This window comes from Drosophila subobscura, chromosome O (assembly GCF_008121235.1).
Source record: "Drosophila subobscura isolate 14011-0131.10 chromosome O, UCBerk_Dsub_1.0, whole genome shotgun sequence".
NCBI lineage: Eukaryota > Metazoa > Arthropoda > Insecta > Diptera > Drosophilidae > Drosophila > Drosophila subobscura.
In genome coordinates, this window is record NC_048533.1 from 21,647,153 (window position 1) to 21,666,202 (window position 19,050).

Genomic DNA, 19,050 nt, shown 5'->3' on the forward strand with positions numbered 1-19,050 from the left:
ACACACACACAGGCAGAGCGGGAGGAAGAGTAAGCACTTGACTCACATAGATACACAAAGATATGCGTATCTGCAGGCATGTTTTTTGGTGCCGCTCAACACCTTTTTTTATGCCCGGGAATTCTCAGGCATTCTGACCGCAGTCCAATGATTATCTTCTCCGCTGCTCCTCCGCTAGTCTCCGCTGCTCTTCGGTGCTACTCTCCACTAGTCTCCACCATTCTCCGCTGCTGCTCTCCGCTGCTCATTGCTGCGCCGCAGATCTGAGCTGCCTTTGTGCCGTGCCTTTGCCGTGCCGTCCCCACTCGTATTTACTTTGTTTTATCTTTGTCGCTGTCGCTGTCTGTCTTTACCTCTGCCACGGCGTGGCATAATATTTTACACAGGTTCAGGTGCTCAGAGCGGCCTAATTAGAGGCACACACACACAGAGACTAGGAGCGACACTGGGACTGCTTTGCGGCCACTTAATTTCGAGACAACTTGCATGTAATTAAAGGCGAATACTTCAGCGGGAGCGGCTGCTAATTTATTCAAACTCATCGTCGAGGTACCCGAAAAAAAGGGAGAACAAAAAAGAAGAAACCTAAAAATATACCTACACGTGCAGGCATGCACCCAAGAGAGTTTTCCGCTGCCTCCCTTTGCCGAGGGGTTTTCCGTGTGTGCGTGGAAATGTTAATGGGGTCATTTGCCTGCCTCGAATCCCTTTCAAGTGCATTTATTTAAATTTTACGCCTTGGCCCAAGCATCGTGTGTGATGCGTTTTTTATGGGTAAATAAAAGGGCCATGGCTGATAGTAAAATTGCTTCAACTACTTCGATTAATGGCGACATATCTGCCCCTGGCGGCTGCTCATTGTCAGACACACACACAATGGGAGCGTGGCAGTGATTTTGAGCTGCCGCAATCGCGAGGGCACCTGCATAGATAACTGCCAGTTCAACTTTTGCTGCATAGATAACAGGCAGTAAAAAAGAAAACTTTTGCTCAATTGGCAGCGACGCTTCAGCCTCAGTCGGTTAACGTTTTTATCAGTCAAATTGTTTCGTAATATTTTTGGCTTGCGTCTTATCAGCCAGCCAAGTGTCACAAGCCACAACATGCAGCAAGCCAAGAGCCAGCCGACTTCCGCTACGAGTTATCAGCGCTCACGTGCCTGTTGCACGGAACAGACTACTTGCCCCCGCTGCTGCTGCTTCTACTTCTGGCCTGATTAATGGCTGCTTATCGCTATCTAGAGGCAAAACGCATTCAGCTGCGTTCCCTTTGGCTTAGCCTCACCTTGCCACAGTCTCTGCCTCTGTCTCCGCTTTGTTTGGTCATCGCCGCCGCCCCGCCGCCCCGCCGCACACGTGTCATTTGCAAATCGCGACTTTGGCACGTCCCCATTTGTGGCGTCGACAGATTTAGCGCATGTCACAGCTGTAGGTGGAAGGGGAGAGGGGTGTGTGGGGGCACAGCTCAATCTTGGAGCCTGCCATTGTTGACTGACTGCCTGACTGGTTGACATTAATCTCAATTTTTGTATTTCTCGCGCAGCTGCGTGCACTTGAGAACAAATCATTACACAAATTTCGCTGCACTTTTTTTATTGTTTGCCTTTTTGCGCAGAATCTCCGACAATTGTTCGTGTCTTTGGTGCCTTTTTGTTTCTAATTAGCTCATTAGAAGTGATTTAATTGCCGCATTCATTGGCGATGCATCTCAAGCGCATCTCTAAATGCGCAGTTAACAATCAAATGAGTCGCGGAAGAGGGGCGTGGAGTGTCTCTTTGGGTCTGTGGAGCGTGAGGTTCAATGAAGCTGCCCGCTGATGCTCACAGAACTCTTTCAACAGATAACAATTCTATATGCAAACATTCATCAAGCATGGCAATTTCTTTATTTATTTTGAAAAGTTTTTAGTGCTGTGTCCAGCCACGGTTGACACACATTGCCTTCAAGTTTTGTATTTCATTTACGAAAGACTCTTCACAGCTGCCGGTGAAAATGCTTGAAATGCTTTTTATGCACACGTTCCACAGTGAGGAAATCTTTACGAGGCACATCTGCCGCATAAAGTGTCCAAGAGCGAGGTCTGGTCTGGGCAGGGGGCAGAGTTGAGGCTGGAGTTGCTGCCTCTGCCTCTGTCTCTGTTTCGACTTGTTTTAGCTGGCAATTAATTACGGCCAGTAGCAGCAGTTGACAGTTGTTTGGGCTTGGAGCCTGACTCCGTGTCTTGTGTGTTTCGTGCTTCTTGCGGCTACTTTACTATTTGATCTTTGCACTTCGATAGCGAAACGTGTAGATGCGTGGTGGCTCCAGCAAAAGAGAGAGAGAGAGAGGGTGACCAGGAAGTGTATGCCAAAACGGTCGTCAAGTGCAACGAATTAACAGCAACAGCTAAAGTCACTTACAACGTCACGCCCAGCATGTCAACGCCTGTGTGGCATTTTTTTTTTGTTAAAAAATATTACAGAAAAGCAAAAGGCCAACGTGACATTTGTGTGTCAAGTTAATTGGTTTAGAAATCCAGGGGAATTCGAGCAGTTTTCAAACTCTTGACAGCCGGCGCAGACCCCTCATCATATTTATAAGTCATTTATTATGTGGAGACACACACACAGGGACACAGACTAACCCCACACAGACACACTCATTAGCCCAAGAACTCTACACTAATTTGTATCTATCTTTTTGTATCTTTCTTTCTTTCTATTTTCTTTTTGTTGTTTTTGGGAATGAGGTCAACTTTGTGAAAAGGCCTACAAAATGCAGCAGCAAAGCAAACAGTAGGAGAGGAGGGGAATTGACGAAGCGTTAAGCAACTAACTCCGTGGCAGGTTGGCTGTGGCATGGGGCATGGGGCAATCAGCCAGCCAACCACAGCAGCAGCAGCAGCAGCAACAATCCCTTGTTTATGCAACTCACGCAGTGAAAACTGTACAGAAAATATTTCCTCTGTCAGTTTTGCGTTTTGTTTTACACTTTCCGAGGGGTGGGAGGAGCAGCGGAGTGGGTTAATGGGAAAACTTTGGATTCAATTAGAGACGAGGGCTAAGGGCACAGCGACAGATCCAGATACAGTTGAGGCATTCGACTGTGAAGTTCAAATTACAAATTGGGCAACCATTCGGGCATTGAGCAACGAAAATCTATCACCGAGAATCGAGAACATTTGCTGAACTCTTGACTTTTGCCCAAGCCCCGCTCCGCTCCACTCCAGTCCACTCCATTCCAATTCAATTAACCAGCCAGGGTCATAATTATGTAATATTTCAGAATTTTCAGCATCGAGTGAGTGGCAGAGTCTAGGCCCAAGGTCTCGCCTTTTGCCATCCATTTTGGCTGTCAGCATTTGGGTCTCTAAGCCGCAGAGCAGACACCGAAAAAAAAGACTAAATGAAAAATGAAATGAGCAACGGCAGACAGAAATTGTTTACAAAACGATACGCTTGGCCCCGGAGACACACGGAGACCCCAGAGCCAAAGTCAGCGCTGGGGCGCCACTCCCAGAACTCGAACCCCGAACCCCGAAAGCCAAAACGATGAACGGGCGCAGGCGCAGCGGCAGGGGAGCGGTTTTACTTTTTCGTTTACCGTTTTGGTACCGCTTGACGCTTGCCACATAAATTTTGCAACAAAAAGGGGGCCTTGCTGCAGCAGCCGCTTTGCATATTTGCGTCGCCTGATTAATTTATAAATATTTCTAAAGATTTTTTCACTCGTTTTTTGTGTTATTTATCTGCAGACATTGCATCTGTATCTCGTGCGGAGTGGAGAGTGGAGAGTGGAGAGTGTGTGCAGCCAATGATGGCCTCTTTAATGGCTTTGTCCAGTCCCCATCGGTTGTGGAGGGGATCGCAGCATGTTCGCACCCCTGTCGATGCATATCTTTGACATTAGCCAACACTCACGCGGAACAAGGCTAAAAAGTGTCCGTAACACTGCCCCGAACATGCAATTTTCCAATTTGCTTAATTGCTGCATTTTGTCTTTGTTGGAGCAATTTTATTGGACCAAGCAGAAGGAGCGCTGTAATTTCTTTTATGTGTTGGAAATTCCTTAACAGCCATGATCCACTTTTGATTTACCAACACACATTTTCACGTATTAAAATGTGTCACATGTTTATTTTTTCAGCGTTTTGTGTGGGGGTGTATCGCCCATGACAACAGCCATTAACCAAAATTCAACATTTACATATGCCAATCGAATGCAGCTGCATGTAAAGGTATGTGTGTGCCTCTCTTGATGTTGCCACATGGCTGCCAACACCCACACTTTAACCTTCTCTTGCATCAATTTAAGCAATTTAATTAGCCATGAAGGCCTACGTGAGTGAGTGACGGCCAGAATGAATCACTCAGCCGCATGCCGCTTGTTCATAACTTTCAAAGCCGCTTGCCACATTAATGGATGCCACCGACAAGTTTGTATTCATTTGTGGCCCTTTTCCCCACACAAAAGACAACATTTGGTGGCCTGCAACTAATTAGTGCTTGGGAAATGGCATCCCATCGATACCGATTCCGATTCAAGGTATTCCTCTGGCCATTTCCCTTCCTTCGAGTGGTGACAAATTTCGCTTAAAGCGCTTTTCATGAAGTATTTAAAAATGTCTCAACAAGAGCCTCGACTGGAGCAGCCGTCGAGCAAATCTCAAGATTGATTCACTCGAGTACCACTTGAAAGATGCCCATTTCGGGTTACTCAGAGTGCATGTTAAATTAATTATGCGTTGAAAACAACGACAGAACACGAGAAAGAGATGAAACAAACTGAAAATTAACCCAAATGCGGCATTTACTCAAACAAAAAGGAACAAAAGCCGCTCAAGTAGCTGCTCGGCTCTTCGCTGTGTCGGCGGCAATCGAGTTCAAAAATGTTTTAACACTTTAAGCAGACGACAAGCCGATAAGCAGCTACCCAAAAATGTATATACACCAGAATTAAATTTTAAATTAAAAAAAGAAAGAAAAATAAAAACGAAGGCTGTGCAACGAATCTTGGAATACCCTTGGGAAGGGCAAACGACTGATGATGGGATACAGTTGGATTTGGAGGGGACTTATTCAGTGAATCATCAGCGAGATTCCACATGGAAGTATGTGAAGAAATCAATCATCTCTTTCCAGATTATTTTTATCTTCGATGGCGAATCATTTGGAAATATTCCGGACAGAACTCTTAGGCTCTTGCCACAATCAAAGTACCCCCCGAAAGAGTATAAACAACAAAGAAAAGCTCCCACAGGAATCAGGCAGCGCTCAGGGGGGGATCGAGACATCAATTTATTAAGAGTTAAGAGTTGAATGCCATCAGCTGAGAGTCCCGACACTCTGTGTGTGTGTTCGCCTCCCGACTTATCGCGATCTGGCTGGACAATGTCTTGGCCTGGTCATTTGCTTAAATGAGTTGGCAAATAAATGTATGTGAGTGTGTGCAAAACTTCAGCTCGGTGAAGAGGCGGAGGGTACGCGGTGGGTGTCTGTAAAGGTGAAAGAGCCAACAGGCAAAGCCACTTTCATGCGGATTAAATTTAATTTTATGACTCTGGCTCCTTGATGGTTGCCTTGGCTGTTTTGCTGTTGGCTTGTTGCTGGTTTGTTGCTTGTTTGTTGTGGTTGTTTGTTGCTTGTTGGGTGTCCAAAGATCGCTGCACTTGCGCGACATTTCTGGTTTTCTGCTGTGGCTGCGAATTAGTCGCTGTCATAATAAAACCGTTTAATTTGCGCGCTCTGACATTAAATGGATGGGCGCAAGCGAGACGGCACCACCGGCACCACAGTCAGTCGCTGACTTTGTTGCATGCAACCAGCCGGCGGCCAGGCAACAGTTGCTCACCAATTTTGGGCCTGGCAACCAGCTAGCCAGCGAGCCGGCCGGCCGGTACCCGTCGCAGCCAGCCCATAAACCAGCTGGAACCGGAGTCGGGAAAACTGCATTGCATTTTCCACTTGGCAGCGCCAAATTTGGCCACATTTCAGTCCCCATCGCTCCGGCCAGACAATTTGGCATTTTATGCAATTGAATGCAATCCATTCGACTCGATTCGATTCGATTCGAGTCCATGCGCTGTTGTCATAAGCCCGCTGAGTGTCTTGTGGCATCAGACTTCGATCAGCAAACGGGCGAGAGACAGGCCGCTGTCGGAGACGCACTCCGATTTGGTCAGCGGCAGCCACAAGTCGTGCAAAAGGCTAATTGAAGTGGAAACCAATGACCTTTGCAGTGTGTAAATTAGTCACAAACAATTTGTGTTGAAGTTGCAGTGCCCAAAAATGGTCAGCTCCGTTTAATATTGATGAACAAGCGACGCAGGAGTGAGCAAATGCGGCTACCTGCTGCGAATTATCACTGAATTATAAGTGATAATGAAAGGAGATCGATCACTGACTCATTGCGGGAATAAATTAATATTTGCTGGAGGTTCCATCGTGGAACAATCTCCCATCAATCGCTGATCGTTACAGCTTTGATTGCAGTTACTGTTAGCCATTTCCCATTTGGGTTTTGGCCTGCAATCAGCTCCATTGATCTACTCACTAATGAAAGATCATCAGGCTAAACTCTGCCTTGAGGCACACTGTTAGAATGAACTTCTCAATGCTCTTAGATCGCTGATCGTAGCCCCATAATGTGTGTTTCCCTGCTACGTTCGCTGCAAGACAAGACATGAAGCTGCTGCCATATTTGTATGGATTCCCCACTCTCCACTCTCCAGCATGTTCCGCGCTAATCAGCTGCTTGTCGATCTCCAGCGACATGCAAACTAAATAAACGTTGCACTCATGTGGAGGCACAAAGGGGCTGGGGGGACAACATTGCCACATCAAAGCCAATGCCAGCAGGCAGCCACGCAGCTCATTAATCAATGCCTGACAAAACAAAGGAAACAAAAACGGAGGCGAATAAAAAACAACAACAACAGCAGCAGCAGCAAGAAGCCTCTAAGTGGCGACACTTCCTTGACGCACGCCCCCAGAGAAGCAGCAGCAGCAACAGGGAGGGGGTGGAACGGGGGTTGGAACGGGAACATCAACCAACTAAGACAATAAAGATGATGCCGTCTTTCAGTGGAACTTCTAATTACTCGTTAATTTTCTGCTTAGTCGCCGTTGCCCGTTCGCCGTCTGCCTCCGCCAGACCAGAGACCAGAGACCACCGTCATCGTCAGTCCACTCTGTCTTCATCGACAACGCCAGAGCCAACGCCGTTTCCATCCTCGCTGAATGATTCACTTGTCAATTTCGTAAATTATTACCTCATGCCCATTGGCTTGGCAGGCAGCAGGCAGCAGGCAGGAGAAAGACGTTGGGGCGGGAGAAAAATGCAGTGCCAGTCATGGCTGAAACAAAAGCGAATCAAGTTAATTGCCGTTAATTTTGCCATGGCACATTGGTAACAAGGAAGGTCGCCATGTGCCAGGCCAGCAGCCAACAACAATGGCAACAGCAACAGCAACAGCAGGCAGCGGGCAGCAACGTTGACGACGTTGCAATGTCTGAAATCAAATGAAATGCGTAAATTGCACGAGCACTCGGGATGGGATGTCCAACTCGGAGGGTTGGAGCTGTGGCTCTGGCTCCAATGGCAATGCCAATGGCAAATGGCAATGTCAAAAGCAAATGCAATGGGCAGTTAAGTGCAAACGGTTGAGGGTGGAGTGAGAGAAGATCACAAGAGAACATCGATCAACGCTAGAAGATAGCACCATTGATGGATGCCTTTGTTGCAGCAAGATTTACTATGCTTAAAAGATACCAGATTAGAGAAACAAAACAACATTCCAGCTTGTATCTGCCCTGCCATTGATCAACGATCTGCAATCAATCTGTAAAGCTAATCCCGCAACGATCTGCAGATCATGATAGATGGCAGTCGAGCTAATGATGACTTAGTGCTCGGCATTCATCTATCAAAATGTGTGCACAGGGCAGCCAACTGCTAATGAAGCCAGAATCGCCGACACATTGCGTATACGTCCCGCGGCCCGCGTGCCCCGCGTGTGGCTGCGGTACACTTGGATTGTAGCTGGCAAGCCCACATTGAAAACTCATAAGCCAAGCGGGGCGGCAATTAATAGCAGCTCAATGAAATTTTACCATAATACGAGCACAGCGAGAACGACGCTAAGGGGCGCAGCTTTTATTTCTTGCAATAACGAATCGAATGCCACTTAACCTTGAGCTGCAAAAAGGCAGAAAAAACCGAACCAAAGCGAGGCAAAAGCGAACCATAGCCAAGCCAGGCAACAAAGCGAAGCCCATTGAAACCAATTTTGAAAATCCGCTCACGAAAACAATTGCAAAAAGTCATTAAATAAACCAGAAACTAAAAGTGCGACACGACACACAAAACCGATTCAACCATCGACGACGACGAGTTGCATTCAAAAGTGGCCTCAAAAAATAGGAAAAAAACCAAAACCAAAGCAAAAGAGTAGAAAAAACAATGCCCAGCAAAGGCTGCAATGCAAATGAGCTAAGCGGAAACCGCACCAGCGGAAAACTGGCGAAAATGGCAAGGACAAACGGCTCGAGAAGAATAAAAATTGATGCACAAACGCTGCATGCAGCTTGACCAGGTCAAACACACACACACAGAGATACAGAGACATAGACACGGTTGGTAACACGCACACACAGTGCCAATTAATTTGTTTTATGATTTTACGAGCCCGGGCACAACCCACCAACGACAAGCAGCCAAATGCCAAGCCAAGGAAAATTTGTATGTAGCCAGCAGGCAGCAGGCAGCAGCCAGGCACTAAAATGTTTTTCCTTCTTCATCGTGGCACGAATGGATTTAAACGAAGATGGAGCTGACTGAAGCTGAAGCTGAGACAGAGTCAGTGCCAGAGTCAGAGCCAAAGGCAGGTCTCTCCATCGCTCCATCGAGATGCATTAGGAACGCCCCTTAATGGCCAGTTAACCGCCTTCAAATGCCTTCAGACCGGCGACGGCAGCCGCAGAGCACAACACCAAAACAATGCCAACAACAGCAACAGCCAGAGCCAAACCAAAAGCAGAATGCAATAAAAATCGGTTAATAATGTTTTTCACAACGCCATTCCAGCAACAACAACAGCAACATGAACACGGCTAAAATATAGGTTAGCTGCACTTTCTGGCCAGAAGAAGACGGAGAAGAAGGGTAAGAGCCATGGCCAAAGAGCCCATGGGCAGCGAAGCAAGGCACTTGGCTTTAATGTTGATGATCAGCCATCAAGTTGCTGCTCCAGCTGGTTCTGGAAAAACGCTTGGCAAACGCAACGTTTAACCTCTGATCGAGGAGGCACTGCCAGGCAGGGGGTTGGGCACTGGCACTGGGAGTTGCCAACCCAAAAACGAAAGAAAATGCCAAGACGCAGTCGAGAGCCATACATCTTCATTCAACAAGTTCGTTCGGCGCTGGCTGAAATGCTTTTGCCATGCCAAAGTTTTCTTCTTTTATTGAAAATCAATTTCCATTTGGCGAAAAACAAATGCCACAAAAATCGTTCGCAATTATTTTGCCACTATTCTCACGTTTGTGAGGAAATTCTTTCACCATTTTGCCGCTTTGTCTGGCTAAATAATGCACCAAGAATTACCGAGCAGCACAAGTAATTTCCAGCTGAAATTTTCAACGCTTTGGTTTTTCTTTTACCCGTACTCGTATCTGTATCTGCCATCGCTGCTGCTGCTGCAAAACTTTGGAAAATCATTTTAAAGTGCAGCAGAGGCTGAGGCAGTGGCTGAGGCAAGAGGTGGGGCACAGAACCATTAGCCGAGGAGTAACAGCCACAAACATTAACCGCTCTCAAATGTGCTTTTCATGGATTTTCTGTTTTGCTTTTCTCCCTCAGATTTTTGTAGGCCACAAAACATACGAGTACGAGGCGAGCAGGCAATTTTTTTGTGTTATCTTTTGTAAATCATTTTGTTGCCACTCCGCGGCCAAAGCTTTAGCTTCAGCTTCAGCTCCAGAGAGTTGCAACTTGCAGTTGCAGTTGTTGTCTGAAGTTCCCCACACTCGACTGGCAATTATTGTTGCTGCTCAGATATGTGCATATGAGAGACAGCGTCCCAGGTGATGTGGCGGTTTGGGAGCACCAGCTTCAGCTCCAGCTTCAGATTGGTTTCGAAATTATAAAACAAAGTGGACTCTGGCACATTACACTTGAGATGAGCATTACCATTCCCAGGGAGTTCTTTTGAACATACCTGAAACGATAAGAGCGGAGGGGAAAGCATAAGTTAAGTGTGAAAATCCACTTTTAAATATACAAATAATTTCTAAAATTAATAAGTGAACATTTAATTAACTCGAAATTGCATTAAAACATATTTAAATATTTCTGCGTGTGCCCCTGCGCTGAGCTACATAATTGCAAAATTGTTTCGGTGCTCAATGGATCGGAATTCTCCTGTGGGGAGGAGCAGCAGCTGATTAAAATGCCATAATCAAAACTTCATGGCTGAGCATTCGCTGCATAAAAGTTGGTACATTTCCCAAGTGGGCGGACGGACTGTCCATCATGGCAGAGAGGAGGGGAACTGCAGCTCGTTGTTGTTGTTGTGGCAACAGTATCATTATCATCGCTGTTGCTGCTGCTGCTGCTGCTGCTGCCGGGTGCCAACAACAAATTGATTTCTCTTACATGATGATGATATTTCTCTCTCTGCTAAAACTATTTACACATTGTTCACATGCAATCCACACATACCGCAGCAGCAGCCAGGCAGCGGCAGCGGGTAGGGCGTGCCTGGCATCTACCATATGCTCGACCAAGCAACTTGTATCTGTATCTCCATCTGTATGTGTTCTGTGTCTCCATCTGCCCAAACGATTGTCAGTTGCTGTTAGATTCACTTCTATGGAAATCATTAAAAATGCAACTGAAACTGTCGAAGCTGATGTTGATGCTGCCCCACTGATGGCTTGCTGCATCGATTGTTGCCTGCTGATATCGTTTGTTGCATGATAATTTCCAGCCTGACTTTTTGCCTGATGCTGCCCCTCCGTCTGTCCCTGGCGATTTGTTACGCTTCGATGCGTTGAAGCTTTTTTTTGTTGCCTCTTTCATGTTGCTTTTCTCTATTAATTAATTCAAATTGACATTGAAACTCAGCAGCAACAGCAATTGCCTCAATAACAAAACAAACAAAGCAACAAATTGGAAAACGAGCTTCTCTAATGATCGGTTGCATGCCTCTTTTTCAACTTGTTAATAATGTGCAAAATGCTGTTTGTGTTCACAATTCTTCCTCTGCTTCTGCTTCTGTTTCTTTTTGCTTCTTTGTTGTCGTTTTCACACTGTTTTTTTGTTTTTGTTTGCTTTTTGCAGCTGCATTGTTGCTTCCTACTGCCGTCAAGGCCATTTGCCAGTGCTGAGGAAGTCGCAGTTAAATTGACTAATTCCCAATGACTGATTGAACAGAAGCTGGCCAAATGAGCGGACAGGAAACGCAGGGGCTTAAGACCGGATTAACTGTGGATGGAATTGGCTGGGGGAAGCAGCAGAAGCTTGGAAATGGGCGACTAAAAAGGTGGCAAGGAGTCTGTGTCTGTAGCAGAGGGAATGGGAGAATCCAATCTCCTCTTTTAGCAGCATTTTACATGTCCCTCTGCAGCGTCTCTTTCTGTATGGATAACCCCGCTCCACCAATTAGCAGTTCCAAAGTGGCGAGGGATTACCCATTGGTTTGCACATCATTATCACCTATTATCTCTGCCTTACCATCGCCTACCAAATTATGATACTAATTATTCTACCCAATTAAACATTATTTTCACCCTTTTCGATGGCCATTAACATATTTAATCGTCAATAATCGTTAAAAACAAAAAACCCAATACTAAATCTACAAATAATTCGAATAAAATTAAGCACCGAAAAGGCAGAAAAATAAAACTGTGTTTATATGGGAATTCAGACGGCGTAATCAATAAATAAATTTTCTATTTATGCAACAGACCAACGCTCTCACTCTCTCTCTCTCTCTCTCTCTCTCTCCATCACGCTCTCTGTGTCGCTCTGCGGTGTGGCAGCCAAAGCAACATCAACGGCAACAGGCAACATAACGGGCCCAAAGCGGCAGCCAGCCGGCAACTTGTCATGCATACATAGAGGATACATAGATACAGCCGGATAGATACATAGATACATAGATACATAGATGGATGCATGGAGGTGGTTGTGTGGTGGTGCAGCGGGGAGGGAGTGTGCCCCGCCCACATCTACATAGTTGCATGTGCAGAGTGCCGTGTATTTACATATATTTTTGTATGTATATTTTCTATTCATTTTTCTTCATTTTCCTCTTTTTATCCCCCCTTTTTTTGTTGTTTTTGTTTGCCTCATTTTCTGTGTTTTAATTTATGCAAATAAATTTCCACTTTGCACTGAAATCAAAATGAATTAAGTGCGAGTGATAGAAAAGTTGTCGTGTTGCAACTGTGTGTGGCAATCGGCTGTGTGTGTGTGTGTGTGTGTGTGTGTGAGTACCGTTGCTTGTGCCAGTTTGAACGGGCTGAGATTTTCGATTTTTAATGCATTTATTTTTTATTATGTGGCTCTCGGCCGGCCGGCGTCGATTGCGTGTTGACATCAAGACTTTTTGTATGTAGCTCTCTGGTTTTGATACCCTAACCAAGAGGGTATGATGGGTTAGAGCATATGCTAGCAACAATTAAATATTACTTTAGGTTTAAGTTTTATTTCTAAAGATTCTTCAAACAAAACTTAGCAACCGAAAGTCCAATAGCTATCACATTTATTTTATTTTTATTTTTTAGATAGAGTATTTCGGCTGTCGTTTCCCTTACACATTTCACTTCATTCTTGTGTCTCGAGACTTGGCAAAGTGCGTGCCGCAGCGTCGCCTGGGAAACTTGTCTGGCCCGCTTTTCGGGCCCCGATGACAACGCCTCTAAGTAGTCCAAGGTGCGTGAAATAAATTTTCCGAACTGTCCGTCCGTCCACTAATTTGATTCCACTTTAACCTTACATCAACGCCAGCCACACACACAGTTTTTCCTTTTTCTTTACGTATTTTTTTACAAGCTATTTCTATGCTTTATTTTATTTACTTTTCTGTTACATTTTCATGACAATTTGGCTTACATGTTGCACTGCACTCGACTGTGTGCCACGTCACGCCATGGCCGGAGCCACGCCCATGCCGGAGACCGGCGACCGGCGACCTGCGGCCGGACAGAGCACGGATATATAAAGAAAATTGCGTAAAATTAGCATAAATTACGGGATAGCACGGCGGGATAGGTTAAGTGGAAGTTGAAAAGCGTGTACGCAATCGCCTTGAAAAATGTGCAGCGGAAATTTAAGCATAAATTGCTGACCATGACGCAGGGCAGAGCAGGATAGGGAGGAAGGAGCTGTGAGAGAGTTGAGTTGAGGTGACCGGACCTGACCGCTAATTAAGTGGAAATTTATGGAATGAAATTACACTGCTGCCCCACACTCCCGGGGAGGGGAGGGGAGCGAGCATACAAATATGATTTTCACTTGCCCATGCCACCCTCCTCCTCCCATGTTGCACTGCTGCCGATGTCGAGTGTCGGCAATTTTGCCGGACACAAATTTGAATAAAATTGAATTAAATTCGAGTAGCTCACACACACACACACATGTACACACACACACTTGGGCCTGGTCAATTATTTTGATGGCCAAAATCCAGGGGATTATGGCTCTAACGATGTCCTGGGCCCGGCGTTAATTTGGGAGCTTAGACCTGGCCACAAAGTAATTTTCCAGCAGGAGACTTTAAAGGAAGGCTCCGCAAGGCAGGAGGGCACAGAGCAAAGTAAATGTGCATAAAAAATGTTTAAATATTTTAATATGAAATTTTGTTCGAGTGATAATCGAACATGAATAAAAAACTGTATTGGCTGTCGCAATGTTTGCGCTGCTGGCGCGCACCAATACGGTTGTTGGTTGTTATTGGTCGTGTGTAAACATTGCAGTTAATGAAATTGCGATCAACAACTTTGTTTCGCCAGTGCGCCAGTTCGCCAGTTTGCCAGCTTGCAGGTGCCCACGGACATGAAAAATATCATATGAATACGATATGAAACCGGTATGCAAACCGGGCTGGGCTGCCCCAGAGATTGTTTGGTGCGGTAATTAAGTTGGGGCGAAATTAACGCATGACTGAATTTAATATCCATCGAACTGGCGGTGGTGACAAAGGTTGGGGGTGTTGGCTGCAAGCAGATATAATTGCCAGATATGGCAACAATCTGCAGCATTGCACAGTTGCACATTGCTCTGTTGTGTGTGTCTTAATCGCGATACAAAAGGCGCCAGGACTCGTATTGGGAACCCGTCTAGTGCCTAATTAGAAGCCTTGAGCTGCTTATCACAAGCCTTCCATATCCAAGCACAATTCTGCGGACATTCGCATTCGTGGCAAGGGCATTCAACTGGTTGCACGTAGCTCTTATCCGTAGTTAATGGCTTTATTAAGCACCTATAAATACACGCAGGGGGCAGAGGCACACACCCCCCTCCCTCATTATGCGCCCAAAACATGTGTTTCGCTTGTTGAACAAAAGAAGTTCAATATTATTTATAGACTCTGCTGGTTGTTCCTCAAAACTGTGCCCCATTATTTAGATGGCATAATCAATGTGAAAGGGAAATCGGGACAAGCCAAGCCAAGCTGGCGCTGGGGCTGCTGGTAAATTTGCATATTAAATTGTAAAACAAATTGAATTTCAGATTCGAGTCGGATGCGACAAATGCCGTGCAGCAAGCAACCCAATTCGATTGTGCATTTGAGGCAATTTGCATACGACTACATAATTCATTTCAAAAATGCCACAACGCAAAATGCTGGGCGAAATCAATCTGTGTAGCATTTAACATTTTATCGCGACTCGAACGAGGCCTCTGGGCCATTGCTGCTATCGCCGGTCAATACTGGAACTGGTTTGCGCTGGAGCACGGAGCACGGAGCACTGGGTGCACCTTCCTCTAGTTTGCAGCAACTGCCACCCCGAAACACGTCGTCGTCGCTGCAAGTTACAAATGAATTACAGTTTTTTCTGCCAGATCTCTGCCGTTCGTAAACCAGTTGGCGGGCTCAAATTAATAATCGTATGTAGGAAAATGTGGCACAGCGGCAAACAGCAACAGCAACAGCAGCGACTGCGACTGCGACTGCGACTGCGACTCTGCTCGGCATGTGGGTTATGGCTGGAGCTAAAAATAACTTCATCTCAATGACAACGCGGCGTATGCTTGATGCACTTTGCGATTACTTCTTGGGCGCCCAAGTGAATGGGCCAGCGCCGGCACCAAGTGCGAATGAGTTCCCTCCTCCCACCTCTTGGTGGCAAAGTAAATTTTCAACTTTTACTGGCAGCACCCAGCGGCAAGTGGCGGAATGTTTTGGATACCCTTGCAGTGGGTATTACCATTCTGGGGAATTCATTTGCAAGGCAGAGAGGGGAAGTGTCTGATGGAAGAGGCTCAAGGGAAGGGCATTGAACAGTCTATGCTTTAGGGTATCTACATTTTCGGTCTTTTGGGCTCGTTCCTTTCTTTCTTGTCTTTTTTATTTGATTGAATTATGCGCTGGCGATGACGTCGCCCCCGCTGCCAGCCCCTGCCCCCTGCCCCTGCCCCTGCCTGTGCCGCAGCAATTACGATTACGGCATATTTTGCAGTTGGCCTCGTGGCACCGGCACAATTGCACAACACCAACACAGGCGAGAGAGAGAAACAAGCAAAACCGAAAGTGAACTTGCGACTTTCATTTTTTTGGGGACTGCCACTGGCATGCCACTGCTGCTGGCTGATAGTCTTGAGCCGCTTAATTGTCTTCGTGTCAAATTGTTTGGCTTAATTCAACCTGACAGCCGCGCCGAAGGGCAATCTCCACAGTGCAGCGGATAGGCACCTCATTTGTGAGTCTGATAGGCCTCCTATCGCCGGTCCTCCCCCCTCGCATCCAAGTGAAAGTCAAACTTCATTTTTTGTTGCTGCTTCAGGTTCGTTCGCTTTTGAATGCGGGAGCGGGCACTCGCTCATTTCATTTGATTAGGACTCGAATGCAAGTGAATACCGAATACGCTATCGCGGACTGAGGACTGCGGACTGTGGAAAACCATTTGGATTTTCATCTATCCGGCAGCTGCTACTTGGCCGAGCAGAGGGTCAGCCAGCAGCAACATCTGTGGGATTTCGCCCAAGTCCAAGTCGTAGCCGAAGCCGTGGCCAAAACAGAAATAATTGTGTTGTATTTTCCAGTTTTCCTTAATCTTTGAGTGCGGCAGGGAAACAAGTTAACCGGAAGTTGGAGGCACAACAAATGTGACTGAATTATGATGTCTGGTTCCCACTGTTGCTCCCGTTCCCGTTACAGTTCTCTTTCTCCCACTCCCACTCCCTCTCCCTCTCCGTTTACCGTTCTGGATGAGTGCCAGGTGAGTGCGTTGTCGTGGGTCGCACAAAAGGGTAAGCCAGGGAGGCAGGGGGCGGGGCTGCAGGGCTGGCAGGTCATTAAGTCGATCTGGGGGGGTGGGTGGCGGTGCCACAAAAACTTTTGTGTTGACTTTTTTCTCTCCCCAATTCAAATAAATTAACATAAAAATACGGCAAATGGGAATGCTATGTTCGAGCTGAAGGCGAAGCGCATGAAATATGCGGAAATCCATGTATGACACTTTGAACCGCACACACACACACACACACACACACACACACCAGTGGTTGGGGGGGAGTCAAGTGCGATGTGAGAGCAAAGTTATTGACAAAAGTCACGCAAATTGTGTGCAGCAAAATCGCAAAAAATGAAAGAAAGAAAGAAAAAAACACAAAATTCATGGCACTAAAATATGTGAGAAATTGAAAACTGACACCCTCTGCTCCGGCAGAGAGGGGGAGGGTGGGGGTGTCGGGGCTGCTGCGTAGTGATTATGATTATTTGCTCTATGCGCATGAAATTATGCAACTTCGCTCCATTTACTTGTACGGCGTCTATCGATCCACAGATAGCTGCAGCTTTCGCGCTTTATCTTTATGCAAAATGCCAGCAAAAACGGAAGTCAAATCGGGCTCGAAATTATCTCCAAGTTGTGCCCTTTCCCATCCGAAAATGTTTATACAAATGCAAAGCACAATTTGCTGTCGAAATTCGTGTCTTACCTGCAAAGAGAAGAACAGAAAAATAATAATTAATACAAGCATACGCAATAATATTTTGTATAAGTTCTGCAGCAGCAGCAAGCTGTGCAATTTATTATGTAAATTCATTTGGCAACACCCAAAAACACAGCAAAAAAGAATCACAGCAACTGCAACTGGCAACAGCCAACAACTTTTGGCCATGAAACCATTGCCGGCAGCAATTAAATTCAAATTTTCAACTTCAAACTTTGCCGTTGACTTTCAATCATTTCTGAGCTTTTCTGTGCAGCTTTTGTTACATATTTTTCGTTGTTTTTATTGCTGTGGCTTCGGCTTACACACGCAACACAGTTTTTGACGCTGGCTTACGCTCTCTGGAAGACAGCTCTTGACATTTTGAAATACTCTTTTTTGCATAGAGAAAAAACTGCCGCGTAACTTAATGAGAAGCGCACACCATGCACAGACCTCCCACCAGCCACCAGGCAGAAGTGGCAATTAATTACAACAAAAACAAACAAAAACATTACAGCCAACAGGTGGCCCGGGAGGAGGAGCTGTGCTGCAGTTTGCTTTCGTGGCTTTGTTGGAGTGCCTTTTGTCCAGGTCGCACAATAATTTATTCTGCATTTTTCCAAACAGAATAAAGTTTACAGCATTTATTAAGCGTAAAACAAAGCCATAATCCGAAATGCCAGCGCTAACTTTTGGCTCTTAAATGTCAAACATCAGAGTTAGTAATTAATCGTCGACAGGGGAGAGGCAAGTAAAGGGCGAACTGCAGTGGGTGCGGAAGGGAACAAGTCTTGACTTTACTTTCTATAAGAAATAGTTCCCCTGCGTCATTTAGTGGCTATCAGGCCTTGACTCTGTCTTTATTCTAGTTTCAATTTGCACTATTCACTCGCTCATATATTTGCTGCACTCTTTTCTGTGCGAAACGTGTCAAATATATGTTAATAATAGCACTCGCAGTGCTAGAGTTATCATGTCACGTAATTGCTCGTCAAACTGCCAAACGTGCAAAACTTTCAGTTTCCGCAGCCAAGTGCGAGACGTGGAAAGAGCAGCCACGAAATGCATGCATGCAGGACATGGCCGTGGCAGAGTGAACAACAAACTAGAACATAGTCGCACATGCATAAATAATAATAAAAATGGAGTTAAAGAAATCATTTTCGGGATGCTGAATGTGGCGCGATAACAATTTCTCCCCACTGACGGCGGTTTACGAGCACTCGTAAAGAATTCTCCCAAGCCCGAAAAACTGTCATAAACTACAGACCAGACCGACTCATAAAAGAAAAGAAAAGCTAGAAGAGAAAATGCCAAGTGTTTGCCTTGTTCTAAACATAAAATACACTCCAAAGAAAAGACTTCAAAGGCAGCCAACGAACTGGAAAAATTCACATCGCATTCCAAATCAGATCAAAATTAGTGCCAGAATTTGTGTAAAGAGTTGTCCGACTAAAGAGCTGAGCACAGCTCTACAATGAGCGAATAAAGATCATAATTTAAGCAGTTAAAATTGTGTTCTCCCATTCATTAATTTCCCTGCACGTCACAAAATTCTGGCTAAAGTTCCAGCACCTTCCAGAGAGTGCATTCGGGTAATAGTAAAAGTGAAAAATAATTTCATTAGTGTGGTAATTCTGCATGCAACTTTATGTGGCGGTGAAATTTAATGAGCCTTAAGGTGGGCCGTGAATCACAGTCCGCAGGGAGTGCAGCCCCGCCCCCTCCCGTCCCTTTGTGTGTTCGTGTTGCCAATGCCAACGCGCATCGTCGTGGCCGATGTCCATGTCAAAACTGGATGCTGGTGCCCCATTCCCGGCCCTTTGTGCGCCATTTGGACAGCACAAATGAAACGCATATCTGTGCTCTGTGGCACCACAGACCGGTTGGGTTTTGCTTGAGGTCTC

General features: G+C 45.8%; 1 protein-coding gene and 1 long non-coding RNA gene across 3 annotated transcripts in view; both read right to left on the bottom strand.

The window, feature by feature from the left end:
- LOC117899019 (probable serine/threonine-protein kinase mps1) overlaps nucleotides 1-19,050 on the bottom strand; it is a 120,336-nt gene that overhangs the window by 75,380 nt on the left and 25,906 nt on the right. The window lies entirely within an intron of this gene.
- Nucleotides 1,990-10,099, bottom strand: LOC117899023. The gene is made up of 3 exons (XR_004649168.1): nucleotides 10,083-10,099; nucleotides 5,538-5,545; nucleotides 1,990-2,080 (listed from the first exon to the last, which is right to left on the bottom strand). It is a non-coding gene; the product is annotated as an uncharacterized LOC117899023 (long non-coding RNA).